Source organism: Lonchura striata, chromosome Z, assembly GCF_050655825.1.
Source record: "Lonchura striata isolate lonStrDom1 chromosome Z, ASM5065582v1, whole genome shotgun sequence".
NCBI lineage: Eukaryota > Metazoa > Chordata > Aves > Passeriformes > Estrildidae > Lonchura > Lonchura striata.
In genome coordinates, this window is record NC_140740.1 from 18,941,417 (window position 1) to 18,959,966 (window position 18,550).

The 18,550-nt window shown below is 37.6% G+C and overlaps 1 protein-coding gene across 1 annotated transcript in view; it reads left to right on the forward strand.

Moving 5' to 3' along the window:
- Window positions 1-18,550, forward strand: part of LOC116184592 (uncharacterized) — a 71,641-nt gene that overhangs the window by 33,441 nt on the left and 19,650 nt on the right. The window contains exons 8-9 of the mRNA XM_085567984.1: window positions 11,201-11,246; window positions 13,668-13,763. The gene's annotated coding sequence lies outside the window, so the exon portion shown is untranslated. The remainder of the gene's footprint in view (window positions 1-11,200; window positions 11,247-13,667; window positions 13,764-18,550) is intronic.

The following is an 18,550-nucleotide window of genomic DNA, read 5'->3' on the forward strand; positions in this document are numbered from 1 at the left end:
GTCGATAAATGAGAACAAAGTTTTGAAAAGCATTGCAGAGGAGTAATATAAGATATTGCTGGTGTACTTCTTCATCATTGTTTTCCTTCACTAAAAGTTCTATCAGCTGGGGACAGTTACTCACGTGTTTGAAGCTGGGTCTAGTTTCTCTGAAATCAGATTCCTTATTCCCAAGACTCCATTCCACAGTGCTAGTACAAACATACATCAGCAGCTGCACAGCATATGAAAGAGTTAGCGAGGACCTAAAAAGCAATTACTCAATTTCAGATCTCTGTCCCTTAATTTCACTGAACAAATCTGAAGCTGGGGGAAACAAAGTCAAAGAAAGCAAAAAAGCATTTTGGAAGACTGAGCATCTCACCTAAGAAGTGAAACTCACCTAGTGCTTAACCTTGTAGGTAAGAAGTGCTGTTGTGAAGAATGATCGCTTTCCCACAAATAAAGCTTTAAAAAGTGCTTGGATCTTTGCTGATGAATACAGAGTGTGCTGGTGCACTGAGCTTGTGTCAGCCTTACTTCTGTCAGGGGCAAGCACAGTTCTGGCTTGGAAAACCGTGTGCAAGTTGATTTCACCTCTGATGGAATCCCCTTAGAGTTAGCAGGGTTGTGATGTGGATGAGTAGGGTAGAATAAAGTGAAGGAAAAAACTAAGTTCAAAATTCTCAGATTAGTTCCTGTGGCATTCACATAATTCTGTCTCTCAGGAAAAGCACAGAGAGGAGAAGAGAAAACAATCTTTATCTCTGCTCCTTTATTTTCTCCATGTGGAGTGTGGTATGGAGATTGTTTACCTGAAGTGATTGCTTGATTGGATTCTGGTGAAGGTTGTTTGTGTTCAGTGACCAATCCAGCTCTCAGTACTCGGACTCTCAGCAGAGAAGTCACGAGTTAGTTAGTTGATAGGGAAGTAAGAAGTATGTATGTAGAATAGGATAGTCTCTATTTAAATAGTATATTAATGTAATATAGTATAATTTTAATAAAGCTATCCTTTAGCCTTCTGATCTGGAGCCAGACATCATAATTTCTTCCCAGCTGGGACTGCCCTTTTTTACTATAACTTCCAAAATTAACTTATTTCTGTTGTAGTTGTTGTTACTGAGCCTAGATTTGTGCTGTTTTCTAGTGTGTGAAATACAAGCTATTGTAGACAGATACTGACATTTTGTACAAACAGGTGCACACTAATCCTGTGGCCTGAACTTTACAAATAAAGGCATTAACAAGTTTCTCCTACAATAAGCAATAGTGCAACCATGAGCCACCTTTGTTTTAAAGGTGTTGGTGTGTGCCAATAGAAGTGCTACACTGAATAATCTGAGAAAAAAGGAAAAAAACCCAAACCCATATAAGATACAATTTACCATAATGGGGAAGTCAGAAAGTTTCAGAACAACATCCTGATATTTTTATAATATTTTAGCTACTTAAGCTCAATCCTTCCTTGTGTTTTCCTATCTGAATATTTAAAATAAAGTCTGAAATGAGCAAGAGAGAGCTTCTCATGCATACAGTTAGATATGTCTATGCTGTGGATATAGGCCTTTGTAAATTTTAATAGAACAGTTGCCAGTTTCCCGCAGCTGTCACTGAAAGAAAAGCTGTGGGACTGTGGATAAAGAACCTTTACCCTTTTCTTCCTTTCCCTCAAAGCAGTGAGATTTACCCTAGGTAATCATCTGGGGTGAATCTCCCTCCTTGTCTCCTGCTGGTGGAGGTGGCCAATGTTACTGTGAGATATATCATTTGAACGCTGCCACTGATTTTCAGCCTGGCTCTTATCTATCATCCTTCATTAATGTACGTATAAGTGTATACAACCATTTAGGTGTCTCCTGTACTAACATTTCAGGAAATTTTGCCTCAGTAGGAACAAGTACTTCCCCACCAAAACAATTTGCTAATTTTACTATGAGCATAACACTTGTGAATGGGTCCATGAGCAGTTCTGGACCCAAGCATATAATCTTTATATGTGTCATATCTGTCTTTGTCCTGGAGATGTTTAATTTCTCTGAGAGTATATTTTTTTTGAGCTGGGACAGAAAGTAAGAGAAAAACATATCTGGGTGGGATGGCTTAGAAATATCAATGCCAGTTTTTTCATAAAAGAAATACCAATGCCAAGTTTTGTTATTTTAGACATTCACCCAAAACATCAGAGGATCAACCCTAATCTCTGAGTCACTAATAAAACTCCATCAGTGCAGAAGACAACACAAAACTTTTTGGTAGAGATGGGCTTGGATGTCAGCTTGAGTGAGATATGTATAGATCTGAATTGCTGCAGAACAGAGGCAGGAATCAGGGCTAAGGATTGCCCAAGATGCTTTAAAAGTAGGTTACTTTATTTATTTTTTTATCCCTCTAGACTTTTTCTGAAAATCTGGTTCTGCTTCTGAGACATTCACAAGCAAAAATTATGGAAGACATCTTAAACTGAGTACTTTGTAGCAGACAGCTCTTTTATGAATGACTTGAAATTTCTTTTCTGCCTGGAAAAAGTGAATTTTTTTTCAATCTTTATATTGGAGCTATAGAGCCTAAGGTGTGGCTCCTATGTGGTGGCAACAACTTTTTTGATTTATTCAAGCAGACACAAATGTCTGGAATAAAGAAATCTTAAATAACAGATGAAACTTGGTCACTTTGATTTCCAAAGTGGTTCTGAAGATAATGAGAGAATACAGCAACAAAGCAGTAGTCCTCTTCCCATACTGATCACATAATTAGGATGTGGACTTATATGCCAGACTTAATATCACTTTCTCGCACAAGGATGGAAGCTTAAAAAGGATCTGTGTTTCATGGTGACCCTTGAAGCCCGATTTCCTACATGAAGCAGAACACAGCATAGAAGTTAGGCCATCCCTCGCCTTGTATTTCTCAAACTGCTGTCTAGTTCTAAACTGTTTACAACTGCAAACTTTGAAAAAGGTTAACAGTTAAAAAAAAGGAGAGAAAGCAAGACACCTACAACACACTGCAATTGTCCTGTCCAGCATGAGAATCTCTTTTAAAGAATAAGGAGTTTGTTGGTTATGCAAACTGAAATGAAGACACCAACCTTTAATATCCATGAAGGTAAACAAATATTTCTAGATGACAGAAACTACATTTTAGACAGTGAAATTTGGGTGAGTTGAATCCCAAACATCTTTTACATCTAGATATTTAAATGAACAGTAAAAAACTGAAGTTCCTACTAAATAAAAAGAAAGTCTTATAATATTTTATAAAATGTATAAGTGTACGCAACTGATTAAATGTCTCCAGAGCTAAAATTTCAGTACCTGGTAGTACTCATGCATTTCTCAAAAGACATGAAGTTTCAAAAGGCTGTGATATAACTTCAGTTACAACAGTAGCTGAGAGACACAGCACAAGGTCTAGGCTGCAGATATCAGCTTCATCCTGTGTTTCTGAAAAGCCTTAAAAATGTACTGTCAAAGAATTAGGCTGGAGTACTAAGAACTCTAAGGAGAGATATTAGGCTGGACTTGATATACTAAGATTTGTCTCAAGAGAGATACTATACTCACTAGGATTCCTTCTAAGTTCTTTTGTGCATCTAGCTTGTTGTCAAAGGTTAATAATGTATGTTTAAATTTACTTTTGCCACATGCATATGCATTATGGAGTGAAAACCTGACTATTTCTACACATCAAGTTATACAACACTGCAATGGTCAATTATGGCAAAACTGGGCAAAACTGTGGCCCTGATACTGACAAGTGCAAATTTGATTTGATGCAAGTTGGGAAGGATTTTAAAGTAAAATTTGTAAATTTCTTCATTGGGCATCACGCCCTTTGTCTCAAGCTTCTAAGGTCATAAATACCTCATATCAACATGCTACCAAAAAGCTTATGGTAAATAAATAAATACTCAAAGTATTTAAAGTAAATAAATACTCAAGCTGTGTTGCCAAAATGATGCTTTTCTTACAAGAAAGATTAGCCTTTATCTGAAAGTCTATTGTGTGATTGCATCACACAGACCAGTTGATCACTTCACCAACCAGCACCATACACCACACAGAATTTAGAGTAAACTTCTCCTCTTTAACCTGCCCTGAGGCTCAGCTGGTGGTTGGCATTCTACACATCTGGTGACATCAACAAGGCTGACAGAAAAATATGTCAGTGATTACAACTTCTGCTTTGATTAATTGACTCTATAATTTGTCTCTTTGAAGGGGGTGGGGCGGGGGAACAGGACTATATAATTAATGTCTTTTGAAAGAACTGTATCTGAAGCAAGCAAAAATATTTTTCTAGATTAAACCATTACAACCTTTCCCTATACTAGCAGATTTTTTCTTAGCTCAAATTTGGTATCAGTAAAAAGGTATTAAAGTATTGACCTAAAATAAGTTGTGCTAGGGCTTGTTTGTGTGTTGTGCATTATGGAAAGTACTCCTCCATCAGAACAACCTACAAAAAAGGCTACATATCACAAATTATTGAGTTTCTGGCTTTCTAGGGTAATAAATTACCACTAGTAACTCACTGAATGTTTAGAGAGAGTTGCAAGCAACTCACAAATGTCCAACTATATTTTTTTTAAATTTAGCTTTTGAAAAATTGAATGGACAAAAAGACAACAAAAATTTTTAAGATGATAACTTAAGCTATATGAAGCACTGAATTATATTTAAATACATCCTAAGAACTGGGTGATCTTGCCTTATTCTTATCTGTATATAATTTTACCCAATAAGAAAATAATGTTCCTTTCTTATTATGGTTATAAGACTATGCTATTCACACTGATTGTCATGTATGAAAAATTCCAGCTCTATCTGATACCACAGTGACTATTAATTTCGTAATGGTGATCACCCTCTCATCCCATGACTGGAAAGAGAAACACAGAAGGATCACAAGACCCTGCATTAATAATGTACAATTTACATATATTCACATTCTACCATTGAATCAGAAATATTGTATTCTGCTTCCTTACTTTGCCATTTGCTTTGTGAAAGCCTTAAATATTAATTGGGGATCAGTATTATTTCTTGAGCTAGTGTTGACTTTTATAAATATTTCTTGCCAAGATATACTTTCTATAACACTGAGAAACAAGCATTAGGGATATCACTTCTGCAGTATATACAGACATAGAGTGGGAATCTACAATAAAAACACAGAGAAAATTATTGGTTTTCATTCCAGTTTTATGATCTTTCATCCACACATTGAAAGTGGGGATGCATCCTCTCTCCACCTGAAGCTAGCTACCTGAAAGATTGGCAGCTGCCTGCAGACCAGGCACACCTTGCACTTAGTACCAGGTGGGCAAGGTTTTAATCGTGGGTGTGGCGATAAAAAGCCTGGAAGGGCTCACATTTCATGCACTGACCTAGACAAACACAGTATCACACAACATCTTTGCTACAATCCAAGCTAGTTCCCTGATTCAACTTTTTCTACACACAGAATCACAATGGGTTCAAAGAGACCACAGCAGAGCAACTCATCCTACCTCCCTACTCAAGCAAGGTCCACCTGGAAAAAATAGCACAGGATTGTGTCCAGATGGTTGTGGAACATCTCCAGCGAGGGAGACTCCACATCCTCTCTGGACAATCTGTTCCAGTGGGTTGTCACCTGCATAGCAAAGAAATTTTTCCTCATGTTTAGGTGGAACTTTGTGTACATCAGTTTCTGTCTATTGCCTCTTGTTTTATTGGTTTGCACCTACACACATCTGTGATGTCCTTTCTCAGCTGCCTCTTCTCAAGGCCCAGCTCCCCCAGTCTTTTGTCTATGAGAACTCCTTCAGACCTCTGACCAACTTAGTAGCTCTCTGCTGGATGTGCTCCAGCAGCTCCATGCCTCTCTTGTACTCAGGGGCCCAGAACTGCTCACAGTACTCCAAATGCAGTGGCACCAGGGCTAAACAGAGGAGAAGGATAACCCCCCTCAACCTGCTGGCAATGTTCCTCCTAATACATTCCGGCATTCCTTTGGCCTTCTTGGCCACAAGGGCACACTGCTGGTTAACATACAGCTCTCTGACAGGATCCTTGGGTTCTTCTCCTCAGAGCTGCTTCCCAGCAGGTCAGCCTGTGCTGGTGCCTGGGGTTATCCATCCTCAGATGCAGGTAAATGCATTTACCCTTTTTGCATTTCAGAAAGCTCTTTGCCTATCTGCCCAGTCTGTAAAGGTCCTTCTGGAGGGCTGCACAACTCTTTGAGGCTTTGGCCACTCCCCTCAGCTTGGTATCGTCTACAAACTTACTGAGGAGGCATTTGCCCCTTCATCCAAGTCACTGACAAGTTAAACAGCACTGAACCCAGTAGAGAGCCCTGTGGAACACCTGTAGTGACAGGCCTCCAACTGTCACAACCTTCTGGAATCTGACTCAGGAATGCAACTCAGCCAGTTCTCAATCCAGCCTAAGTGTCCATTCGTCCACCCTATGCTTCTGGAGTTTTCTAATGAGGACGTTGGGAGAGACAGCCTTATAAGAGACAGGGCAGAAAATATCCACTTCACTCTCCTCATCTGTCGGGGTAATTCTTTAATTGTAGTAGGCAATCAGGTTGGTCAAGCATGATTTACCTTAGGTGAATCCTTGCTGACTACTCATGATCACATTTATGTCTTTCATGTTGGTAGACATGGCCTCCAGAATAGAGCACTCCATCTTCTTTCCAGGGATCAAGGTGAAGCTGACTGGATGGTAGCTCCCTTTGTTCTCTTTCTTGTTCATTTTCAAGACTGGAGTAATATTTGTTTACTTCCAGTCCTCAGGTACCTCTCCTCATCTCTATGACCACTCAAAGATGATCATGAGAGGCCTATTTATGATGTCTGCTAGCTCTGTCAGCACTCATGGATGCATCCTGACATGGCCTGTGGACTTGTGGATGTGAAATGTATTCAGGTGCTCTCTGACGCAATCCTCCTTCAGTGAAGGAAGGTCTTCCTCCTGACATTCCTACACCCTGGTCTCCTGGCTTAGAGATCCCTGGGGGCTGATGTTATTGGTGAAGACTGATGCAAAGAAGACATTCAATAACTCTACCTTCTCTGTGTCCTCTGTTACCAGAGTGCCCTCCATTTACTAATGGGGCCACGCCATCCTTTGTTTTCCTTTTGCTATTTATGTATTTGAAAAAGCTCTTTTTACCATCCTCGATATCCTAGGTTAGATGTAATAATAGATGAACTTCGGTCTTTCTAGACTCACTACAGCAGGGAAAGAGGGGTCCCTGAACATATTTTTCACACAGTACAGTCACAAACATAAATTGTTTACATGCTCCTGTGTCTTGATACATTGCTGAGTTTGGCCTTTTAGATATCTTGGGTTAATGCTTCCCCATCATCACAGCAAACTTCCATTTTGGGTTTACTTGCAAACAGGAAAAGAACTAAAATTAATTTAAAAATCCCTCTTAAAATCCGTCTTGACACAAGAGGACAAAAAGTTGTTCTCGGGAGTCCTGCGAACTGGTGTAAAAGGTTAAAGCTAGAGTTCCTCTCCAGTAAGTTATTCTTAGTAAATTTGAACTGTTCGTTGCACACATACATATATAGATGTCTTTATATATGATTTCTCCTTGTGAAAAGCATTCTGGCTTCTTAACAGGCATGCTTTCTCATTGTGAAAAGCATTCTGGCTACTTAACAGCATAAATTATACTGATTCTATATGATTCAAACTATAAAATATAAAATTATATCCCATTTTCAACATGTGAATACATGGGTTATGTGGAATTGAAAGATCAAACTGGAAAATCTTCATTCTCATTTATGAGTTATTTTTTTCCCATCCCACAGCCCCATTGGTTTCAGCTGGGCTGAGTAAGGTCTCATATAAGACCACATTCTGGCCTTGTTTTAAAACCACCTTAAGTCTCCAATCTTGCAATCTGGTCTGTGCAAAGACAGTCATGTTATGCCAGTGGGCTGTTTTCTGGTGTGGGAAGACATTTTATGGATCAAGGCCATAACAGTTAACTACCCAAACAAGAACATGACGAAACTTCACTGTAGCATTTAATCTGATGTTTTTGAGGTTATATTAACTCTTAACTTCAGAGATGTGCAGTGATTTTCCACCAAAAAAGTGTAATATTCTTGAAGTATTCTTACAGCTTTAAGATGACAAACATCACGCAAATGTTAGAGAATGGCAATGTAGTCACTTCTGTTAGTCTGAAGTCTACAGCAGGAAAATAGCAATGCCTGCAGAAAAGGTGATCCTTTCACGACACCCATTCCTCCAGTTGAATTTTTGCATGATTGTTTCCCTGCTGTCTTACACTGACATTTCCAATTTGCTTGTGAGCAATATGGGCATATGTTTTGGTTTGAAAGGACAGGTGTCTGCTAAGGAAGGCAGGAGTGTCTCTTGAAATGGAAAATTTAAACCTTCTCCCTCCAAATTGTTATGACTTTGAAATTAAGGGAGGGGTCTCAGGCAAAGATATGGGAGTAGGAATGGCAGTTCTTTATTAGGAAAAATAAAAATAAAAATGCAGTAAAACAAAACAACACTGGCAGAGTCCCATGGGTCAGGGTGCTGGTAGCAGTCCCATTAATGGTGGCTGCTCCTCCTGCAGTGACAGATGTGGTTATGTTGAAGCAGTGGTCCTGTTAGAAGGGTATAGCTCGCCTCTGAAGGTCCAGTGGTGGTGTAGATGGGCCTAGTCTTTCTCTGGGAATCCCATGGAAAAGGCTGCCTGTGGTGTTCTAATCTCAGATTATACCTAGGTAGGAATGCTTGGCTCCTCCCCCTGGGCAGAACATCTCACAATGGTATAATGTAATTATGTCAGTCATGCAGTGAGATGCAATGGCCCGTTAATAGAAGATGTCTCCTCAGAGGGAGGATGGGTCATGGAAGAGACAAAGAAAACTGGGCCACCTGATTTTAACAGGTGGCCCAGTTAACAGAAGATATCTTCCCCAGCTCTAACAGAATGCAATAGAATACACACCCCATGTCACATCTTGCATTTGCAACCTAAAAAAGTTTGAAAGGTCAATCAGTCACCCAAAAGGTTTAACAGACCACTAGACAGAAATGATATTTCTGTTGCAGTGAAACAGAGGTACCTACCTATTTTAGACAGCTTTGTAGTGCCCATCTGCTTTCACTGCTATCTATTTTAATACTAATAGTGATCAGAAATATGAGTACTCTCAAGAGGGTATTTTTCATAAACTTTCACTGGACTCTGACTGGCACATTCACATCTCTGCAGCACTTCAATGTGTTCTCTTCTTATAGATATATCAGTACTTAACTCCTTTAGTGAATGGCATACAGATAGATGGATGCGCCCACATGAACCATCAGTGTGCAGCCAGGTGTACATTACAAGTAGAAAAAACTGGGGCTTGACATGAATAAAAGTGTCCTATCATCTTGTATATTATTTGATCTTTAATGACTTTATCTGACCATTGGTTTTTTATGACATGAACACCACTGTAAGGTTTCTTGTTTACCGTTAAGCCCATATAATGAAGTTCCAATGCATTCATAGTTTCAATTTTTAAATATATCTTTCCTGAATAAAAGAAAAAATGGTGAAGGACCCAGAAGAAAAACTTTGCCTTTGGGCTTCAGAGTCTCTTGACTTGTAAAATAACACTGGTGGGCTACATGTCTACAGCTTCTCATCTGTGTTAGAACAAGACTCGAACATCTCAAATCTATGAAGAATTGTATTCTTTCTGTATCTCCTTAGCTCATGAAAAGTCATATTTCTGCCCAGAAAGGTGCAAGTGTTGAATAAAATTTTATTTCAGACAGTTTGAATCCAATCCATCACCTGATTTTGGATTGCCATTTTGATAATTATCAGGAGCCGCATAATGACTAGAAGGGCATCCCAGTAGGATTTATCCTTGCTGGAGAGGAGAGCTGCAGAAGTTAATCAAAACAGGTACAGCCCTTCTTACATGTTACTTCTTCTGCTCATCTCCCGTTCAGCATCTTTCTAATCTGTGCAAGTTCAGTACAGTATTCCTTATCTGTGCACTCACAATGATCTGAATACAGCTGTCAGCATCTTGATCAAGGCACAGCTCTAATTAGATTTTTCTGTTGTAATTGAAGGAAACATACTTCGAAAGTTGCTCCATGCCATAATTCAACTACCAACAGTATGTGATTTTGATGAAATTTCTGTTATGTTTAAAAAAGGATATATTTCTAGTTCAAGCTTTCACTTAGGAAAGACTTTTGGAGCAAAGGTGAAGACCAAAAGGCTTAGCCCAAAATGTAAGGGCATGAAAGTAAAGGAGAGAAAAATTTAAATACTTAAATATAGGAGCTTAAAATGGAAATTTGTGCTCCTTTTCAGCCATGGTTATTTTCTGTTCTAATCTACCTGTCTCTGTGAAACAGACAAAGGCAGATGTGTTATCAGTTTAAACTTGTTTTTGCAGCCAGACAAGAGGATATATTTAAGAAAATAATTACTGTATTAACAACAACAACAACAACAAAACAACAACAACAACAACAAAACAACAACAACAACAACAACAACAATAATAATAATCATCATTATCATCATCAAAATTAATACCGAGTACCAAAAATATGCAAAACAAATAGGGGTCATGATCAGGAACACTGAAATGTTAATATTCAATTAACAATAACAGAAGTGATGTGGGACAAAGTATGCAAATGATGAGTGTCTCAGGCCAAGTGTTCTCAATAGGAAAGTCATTAAGTAATTTGTTAAAACTGCCCACATGACTGTTTTTTCAGCTCATGAGAAAATCCATGTTAAAAATGTTTGCTGTTCTACCAGCAAAACCAAACATGTTTCATAATGCAAGCATTAAGAGGATGTATAACCTACACAGTATTCACAGCTAGGAAAATGATAAGGAGAGATGCTTGAGGAGAAAAAACTTGCTAACCAGAGGTTTTTACATGTGCCTCAGCACCCATGTCACATATGCTGATTTCTCAAGCAAACCTGTTGCCAACAGAAATTTTTTCTTGAACTGTAAAATTCATAGGATGTACTTGGCTTACATCAAGAACACAGCATTTATTCCCCACACAAACAGCTCTGTCTAGCTTAGCTGGATATAAACAGAAAGACTGCTTCACTCATTATTTATACAAAGATAGCTGCATTCTGAAGATTCATAGGAACTGGAAATTGGTCTACTTCTGATTTTTACTGTTCTTTTGATTTTCAGGGCTGTCAGACTACTGAAAATCATCTAGACCTTCATCTACACAAAGGTAATCCACAAGTGACTTTTCCCCCCTGGGAGTACTGATACTGCTTTTTTAGTAATAATAATCATAAAATATTGATATAAAGCACAATCTTTACTTGTACAAAGAATTTGTCTTCCAACCTGTCCAACCGGCTTTTGAGCCTACTTGTATGAGTAAAGAGTACACCATAGCCTAATGGCATAAACCTTGCTGCAGATGTTTGAAGAATATTCTGTAAGAAGAATATTCTTACGTATCTGGAATTGCATTACACTTATGTGTCCTGGCAAACAGTGGCTTTTTCAAAACAAAATTATTACTTTTATGAGTCAAGTAGAACTTATTCATAAGTGTTTTAGGATTCAAGTAAACTGATTTTTACATTATACACCTCCTTCTTTCCCCTTTTTCACCCACTGGTGGACCAAGCAGTTGAAATACTGAAACAAGCCTAGCAAGGAGAGTAAGAGGAAAAATATTTTCCTGGTGCTTTGCATGCTGTCATCCACATCGTCTCACTTGTTCATGAAATGCAGCCACAATAGGGAATATATGAAATAAGTTTCCAGCATTTTAAAGCAAAGCTTCAGTGGAAGGGGGTGAGAGAGGAAAGAATAGTGCAGCCAGTGGAAAAATAACTATCATTTTGGACAGGAAGAATACTGTGGATCTGCAGCCATCTAGGACTGTAAACCAAATCTTACCTATTTTAAGAACATTTAAAGGATTTGTGGGACTGGGTCTCAGTTTAGTCTCTGAGATTAACATTCCACTTGTGCAAAGTACCATGGAATTTTAATGAATAAAAGTAGCCACAGTTTCTGCTCTCTTCCTGAGACCTGTGTATTTGCTAATTTAGACACACATTTCACATGTGACTTCAGTGGTGCATACTGAGGCTGAGAAAAGTGGCATCTGTGAATCTTATATAGTCCTAGGTACACACATAAATGTTTCCCCACCTTAGATAATGAGATATTAAAGTACTACAATGAACACAAAAATCTAAGAGGCCAGTCCACTTTGATGTTTTGAGGGGTTTCTGAATTTAAAATAATGAAAAAAAATCAAGATATTATTTAAATTTCTGTTCTAAATGCATTACTATTTTTCCTTAGGAAATGAGTCTCTAGGACTCATTATTATTTTTGCACTTGTTTCAGGCCCTTTATGCTGGGTCGTCAAGGGGAGTTGGATATTTAATTCATTTTGGTAAAATCAAACAGACCTTTTTCAAGGTCTCTGTCTTAGCTAGTTCTTTTCTTTATTGCAGGTTTTCTGAATTATTTTTCCCTTTAAAATTTTCATTTAGAGTTGCAGGGACCCATCAGCACCAAAAAGTGAGAGGAGCTGGGTAAGGAACTTTTTGGTCTCATAATGACCATCCAAAAACCTTATTCTAGCCTGAGAATCAAGATGCTTGACCCAAATCTAAAATTTTCTGTAAATCATTTATGTGCCTTTAAGAAAACTGTTCAAAAAAGTTGTTTTTAGCCTTGAGATAAGGCATTGTGAGAAGTGTAGCAGATGCTTTGGGACAAAGTTTCAAGCCTTTTATTGACTTTTGCTTTGGACATAAATTAGGTAGCTGTCTGTATAAAATCTGGTTACACAGTCCTGAAAATCTGGCTGTATTCTTTTTGTTAATCAAAACTATACAATATGGTATTTTTTATTTCAGTAGCATGAAATATTTTGGATATTAGCTGCTTCTTAAAATGACTATAAATTTCAACAAATACCAAGAAAGACAACAGCTTCAAACAAAAGTGGAAACACCTCACCACAACACCCAAATCTTTACAGAGCATTTCACCCAACATTTCTGGAGTTTACTGCACTCTCTAGTGCAATTTCTGTAGCTATAAAAATCTGCTAATTGTCACTTAATGTCACAAGTTAGAGTAAATGCTTACATGCTGAATTTTAATATTTGTGTTTTTGTTGTAATTTAAAAGTAATGTAAAAAAAATGTTATAACCTGCTGGAGCACAGTCAAGTTTTAGTAAAATCTGGCTAGATGACATATTCTCTTCATATGGGTGGGCGCACCCATCACTGGAACCAGCTGCTGGGTCTTGAACAGGAAAAGAAGAAGCTGGTAAGAGGCAGACCCTGTATAGAGGGGGTATAGTGATTTTTCTTATGCCAATCTCCTCCTTTACATAATGGGTCAGGTGTGAAAACTCCACTCTGGGAGAGCACAGGAAGTTCAAAGTAGCCTGAAGGTATCCATGCCTTTTGATGGACCATAGTTGACTCAATTATGCTGATAAGAGAGGCATCTGTAATGTCTTAAACAATTGAAGACTCCTGAAGTGTTCTATAATCCACAGCATTGCATCATTCAGGGTGAAACTTCCCACCCTGAGGAGGTACCCAGGCATTCCCACCTGGGATATAAAAGTGAATATAAACACAGTGGATTCCAATGTTTTGTAGGCTTTCTCCATTCCTGACAGATCAAGCCAGTGACGATCACTTCAACCAACATACATCAAAATTGCAACAACAAAGTCTCCTTTCAGCATTCAACAGGTGGTAACTCTATACCTTTCTAGTTTCCTTTTTCCTATTTTTCCTATTTCTACTTCACATTTATTTTTAAATAAAAATCCATTCTATTGACTTTGGCATATGGTCTTGTTTGCAATAACCAGATCTTAACACTATATAATTACCTTTTAAGTCAATTACTCTGTTGTTTCTCCTTATGACTCTATTCTCCTCAAATTATATCAGCTGAGTTTTTCATTATTATTTTCCAAATAAGAAAAAAGCCAAATGAAAAAACAAGAGCAAAGTTCACAGGCAAAGATTCTAGTCTTCTGCAGAGTTCTCTGTATGTGAGCATATTCAAGATAGCATACTTATTGATGTAGGGGTTGCTACTTTTTATGATGCCTAGTTAGTAAAGTCAGTAGCAGTAAAGCCTTGGACTTGGTAGAAAGAAGTCAGTTGCGCATTTGAAACCTTAATTTTGTGGCTATAAACAACCACATCACATTCCAGCAAAAACAATGGGGTTGTTTTCAGCACTGCTCTACCAAGGAGGTATGTATTTTATTTTATTCTTGTATATACAATTAAAATAATGCCAATCACAGAATTCTGCCCTGCATTCACTTCTGAAACAGACCATGGGGGATGCCACTTAAAAGTGAAAGTCCTGCCCTTCCTTGGGCCAAATAATGAAAGAAAAGGCTAGCAGTGCAGCAGACTTCTCATTAAAACTCATCAGACTTCTATTAAAATTTTGAATTTATTGACTAATTACTAAAGCTTGCCCCAGTGTGCAATTAAAAAAAAAGATGTCACAAGCAGTCTTTTTTCCTTCTGTGTGGAAATGATGGAAGTATTACCTTTGTCCTAGTTTTGGCCAGAACCTGGAGGTTATTCTATACCACCTCACAGAGTTGCTGGGGCCAGGGTGAAGTGACTCTCTGGCTTCCAAGAAGGGCATAGTTTCTGATTGAAAAGAAGTGGTGGCATTGTCTGCCATTGTTCATTTCCTAGGAGCCCTTGGTGAGAATTTTTGGAAGTGAATCACCCTTTCTTTTACATACTTTTGTTGTTAATATTGTTGTTACTGTCCATTTTCTTATCTCAGTGCTGTTTGCAATAAACTCAATCAGTGATCTTCACCTTTTGTGCATCCAACTCTCAACTCCATCCTGCTGGAGCAGGAGTGATCTAGTGACATATGGTTTGGGAGAGTCTTGATGAGGATGCTGAATTAGGGAGTACCATTCCTAAACCATGACAACCTTTCATCAGGCAAGTAGTAAGGAATTGCATACATGGAGTACAGGCAGGTTCTCTTCTTGCTGTAGAGGATTTCCACCAGTGCCTGTGTTCTTGTTGAGTAATAATGAGATACCATAATGAAACAGTAGAAGATGCATGTCAGATGGTTCTCCAATAACATTAGGAAAAAAAGCAGCTGATGTATGGGATATTGAAGGCAGATTAAGTTGTTAATGCATATTAGTATATTCTTAATTTCCTTTTAATTGAAAAAGACATATTGACTTTAATTAAAACCATTTCACAGGAACTGTCAATTAGCACATGTCAAACTAGTTAATTCAGAACAGAATTATTTTAATTAGGGTCTGCTTTCCTTTAACTGTGGGGCCAATGAAATCAGCTTTTCCTTATCAAGAATTTAAATGTCTCAAAGAAATACAATACAAATCTCTAAAAACCCTTATCTATTATTAGAAGCCCATATGGATAACATTAAAATGATGGTGCTGGCATTGTTCATGCCACAGACATCAGAGTTTCCTTTATGACTGTTTAAAAAAAAAAAGAAAAAGATGGCTTTGAAGAAAGACTATTTTAGATACACAGATTTATCCTACATTAAAGAGATTACAAAATTTATGACATGGATACTCACATTTAAATTATTTAATATGTCTGCTTAAATAAATGGGCCTACTCAAACCTCTTGTATGTTCTGTGAGCCAAAGACATATAAAACATTTTCAAAGCATTCAGCATGCAGTTCTTCCCTTAAATGAACTATAATAAAAAGGAGAAAAGAGACTAGATTTTTTATTTTTTGGACAACAGCATCATTGTTAACTTTCATTGCATATGATTTAACAGTGATTGCTAATCCAGTGGCTGTGAACATCAGTGTGCTAATGTCATCTCAGTTACCAAATAGTATATAGTCCGTGTCTTGACTTTCAGATACTTTCTGTATATATCTCTAGCTTGCTGATGGGTCTCCACATCTTGGCTGATGTACTGATGAAAGGACCTTCTCCATGGTTTCTGAGAATCTCCATGCGTGACATCTGTAATGCTGGTCACATCCCTTCAGGAGTAAGAACAGCTGAGAAAAATATAACAAATCATAAAAGGAATAAGTGCAAAACTTAGACTTAGTCTAATCATACAGGGTTTAGCCACTGTTTTACTGACCTCTGTCAACATAGGATTACAGAGATTTATGAAAGGAATACTTAATAACTGAACTGTGGATTCTAAAGAGGATTATCTGTTAAGATATTTCATGTATCCTGATGGTTTGTTGAATATATTAGGAAGCTGATTATGGGCCTAACTCAACAGTAAAAGAAGAATCATTCTTCCAAAATTAAGTATAACTGGTGTGCATTAAAATTTAATGTGTCCTAGAACTATACTTTGCCTAGGATCCTTACCCATACCAATTTTCCCCCCAGGGCAACTCTCTGGTAAGGGGTGGGTGTAGAGCTGTAGGAGCGTCATGTGTTAAAATCTGTGTTGAGGATTCTACAAAACCTTGAAAAATGGATGAACTTTTACTTAGATGATTTGCAAAACCAAAATACTGTGCCCCAGGAGTCCTTCATCTCAAGCAAGAGGCTGTGTAGAGATGTTACATCACTGCCTAGTCTCCTGTGTAAAGTGTGCCCTGAGTATAACTAACAACTGTAGTTCTACTTTTAAATGTGACTGTAGATTGGTAACATAACACCCTAATATTTATTCATTAATTCCATTGTGGTCCACATTAAATTTGTGCTCTTCAAGTTAAATGCTTACCATAATTTAGAACCCATTCAGCTGATCTAAGTCACTTTGACACTGAATTGTGTATTTCAACTTCTTTTATAACACAGCAGAAACAGTGTTTTGCATTTGGATCATCTTTGGTTCATTTGGTTCAAAATGGCAATTAGCAATAACTTTACTTTTAAAATCACTTCTACATCGGCTGTGCATGGGAAGTAGGGTTATGTTCACCAGAAGGGTTGTAAAACTGTGGGTGACTGCCTTTATTGCTCTGTTATACTGAACTTCAAACTGTAAAAATATTTGAACATTTTAAATAGTAAGAAATTCTAAGATTATGGTGAAATTATTGATGTAGCTCATACATCATGGCAGGAACAATGGTGAAACAATTTTATGAAGGGAAAATAATATACCGAACCCTCACACAAAGCTAGCTACAAAAGGAATTAAAAGCAGAAGATCCTCACTGTAAATATACCAAAGCCTATTATGTGCCATGCTGTCAAAGTAGTGCAAAGTATTCTTTTTTTTTTGGCAATTAATACTAAGGTGATTCATTTCTTAGCAGCAGCCCTAATATTTACACCCCTATGGATCTCATGACTTAGTAGCAAGCTTTGACTTCAATTAAACCTGTCAGTTTCTGATAGCAAAAAATCATTACAGAACTTCAAAAGCACTTGAACTGCAGCAAGATCTTTACGATTATCTGTATCTTTCTGCCTTTGTTGGCTCCTTGATCTTCTGTGGCAGCCCCAGCCTCTCTGTCAACTTTGTTCTGTAAGAAGTTGAACCTTAAAGCTATTAAATATATATATATATAAATATATAAAAATATATATATATATATATGAAAATGCTTCAGTATACAATAGATTTCACCCAGTCTGACATTCTTTTTGGGATAAATGATTAAAAAAAATTGCCCATGTGAGTCATATACTGTTCATGTATTGTTCATGAATCAAATGAAGATCCATTTAAAAATTACAAACATTACAGAAATTTAATAGCTTTTAAACAGATTATTTAATTTACTGTAGTTCTGATTTCCAATCATTTTATGCAAACAGCTATGGCAGAACTATTCCAGAAAAGGGAGTAACTTTCTGATTGAACTAATTTCTTGATGGATTTAAGAAATATTTTAGAAGTGAGAATTTCTCAATTATGTATTTGTCCTTCAGAGCACGACCAAAGAGGGCATAAAAATGCAATCCTACAACCCCAGAAGAAAGCACAAAGAGTTTGGAGGATTCATTCCATTCCTACAATCACAGTGAATAAAGCCTTATACGCATGCAGAGTAGAAAAGATGATTTGTTCTGACTAGTGTATAGATCACTTCCTCAGGAGCCTCTGGTCCCTACAACTTGCCTTGCCTGGCACTTCCTTCTATTCCAAGGAGGACTTCGATTCATGACAGCTGGGCTCATGTTAAACCATGATAGCAACTGGTTAGCAGCACCCAAAAATGGAGCCCCCACCCATTCAACTGTGAGAGTTTCTTGCTCAGTCTTCTAGGCTGATGTCTTTTTTTTGCTATTGTTTTGAAGCACAAGCCAGATTCTTTTCAAAAATCACTGTCTTTTGGACATCTGTGTCTTCTCTTGACTATTTTTGCAGAAATCAATCTTTGTGTTTATCAATAAAAACGGCATGGTCAAAAAATAATGCTAAGGCACCCAATGCATACCTAATTATTTACAATGTTGTTTATTAGTTGTAAACAAAATGAGGCTTTCTCATAATTTTGAACAAGGGACCTATGGACCACCAGCAGTTCACTGATCATAGATGAGGAGCCT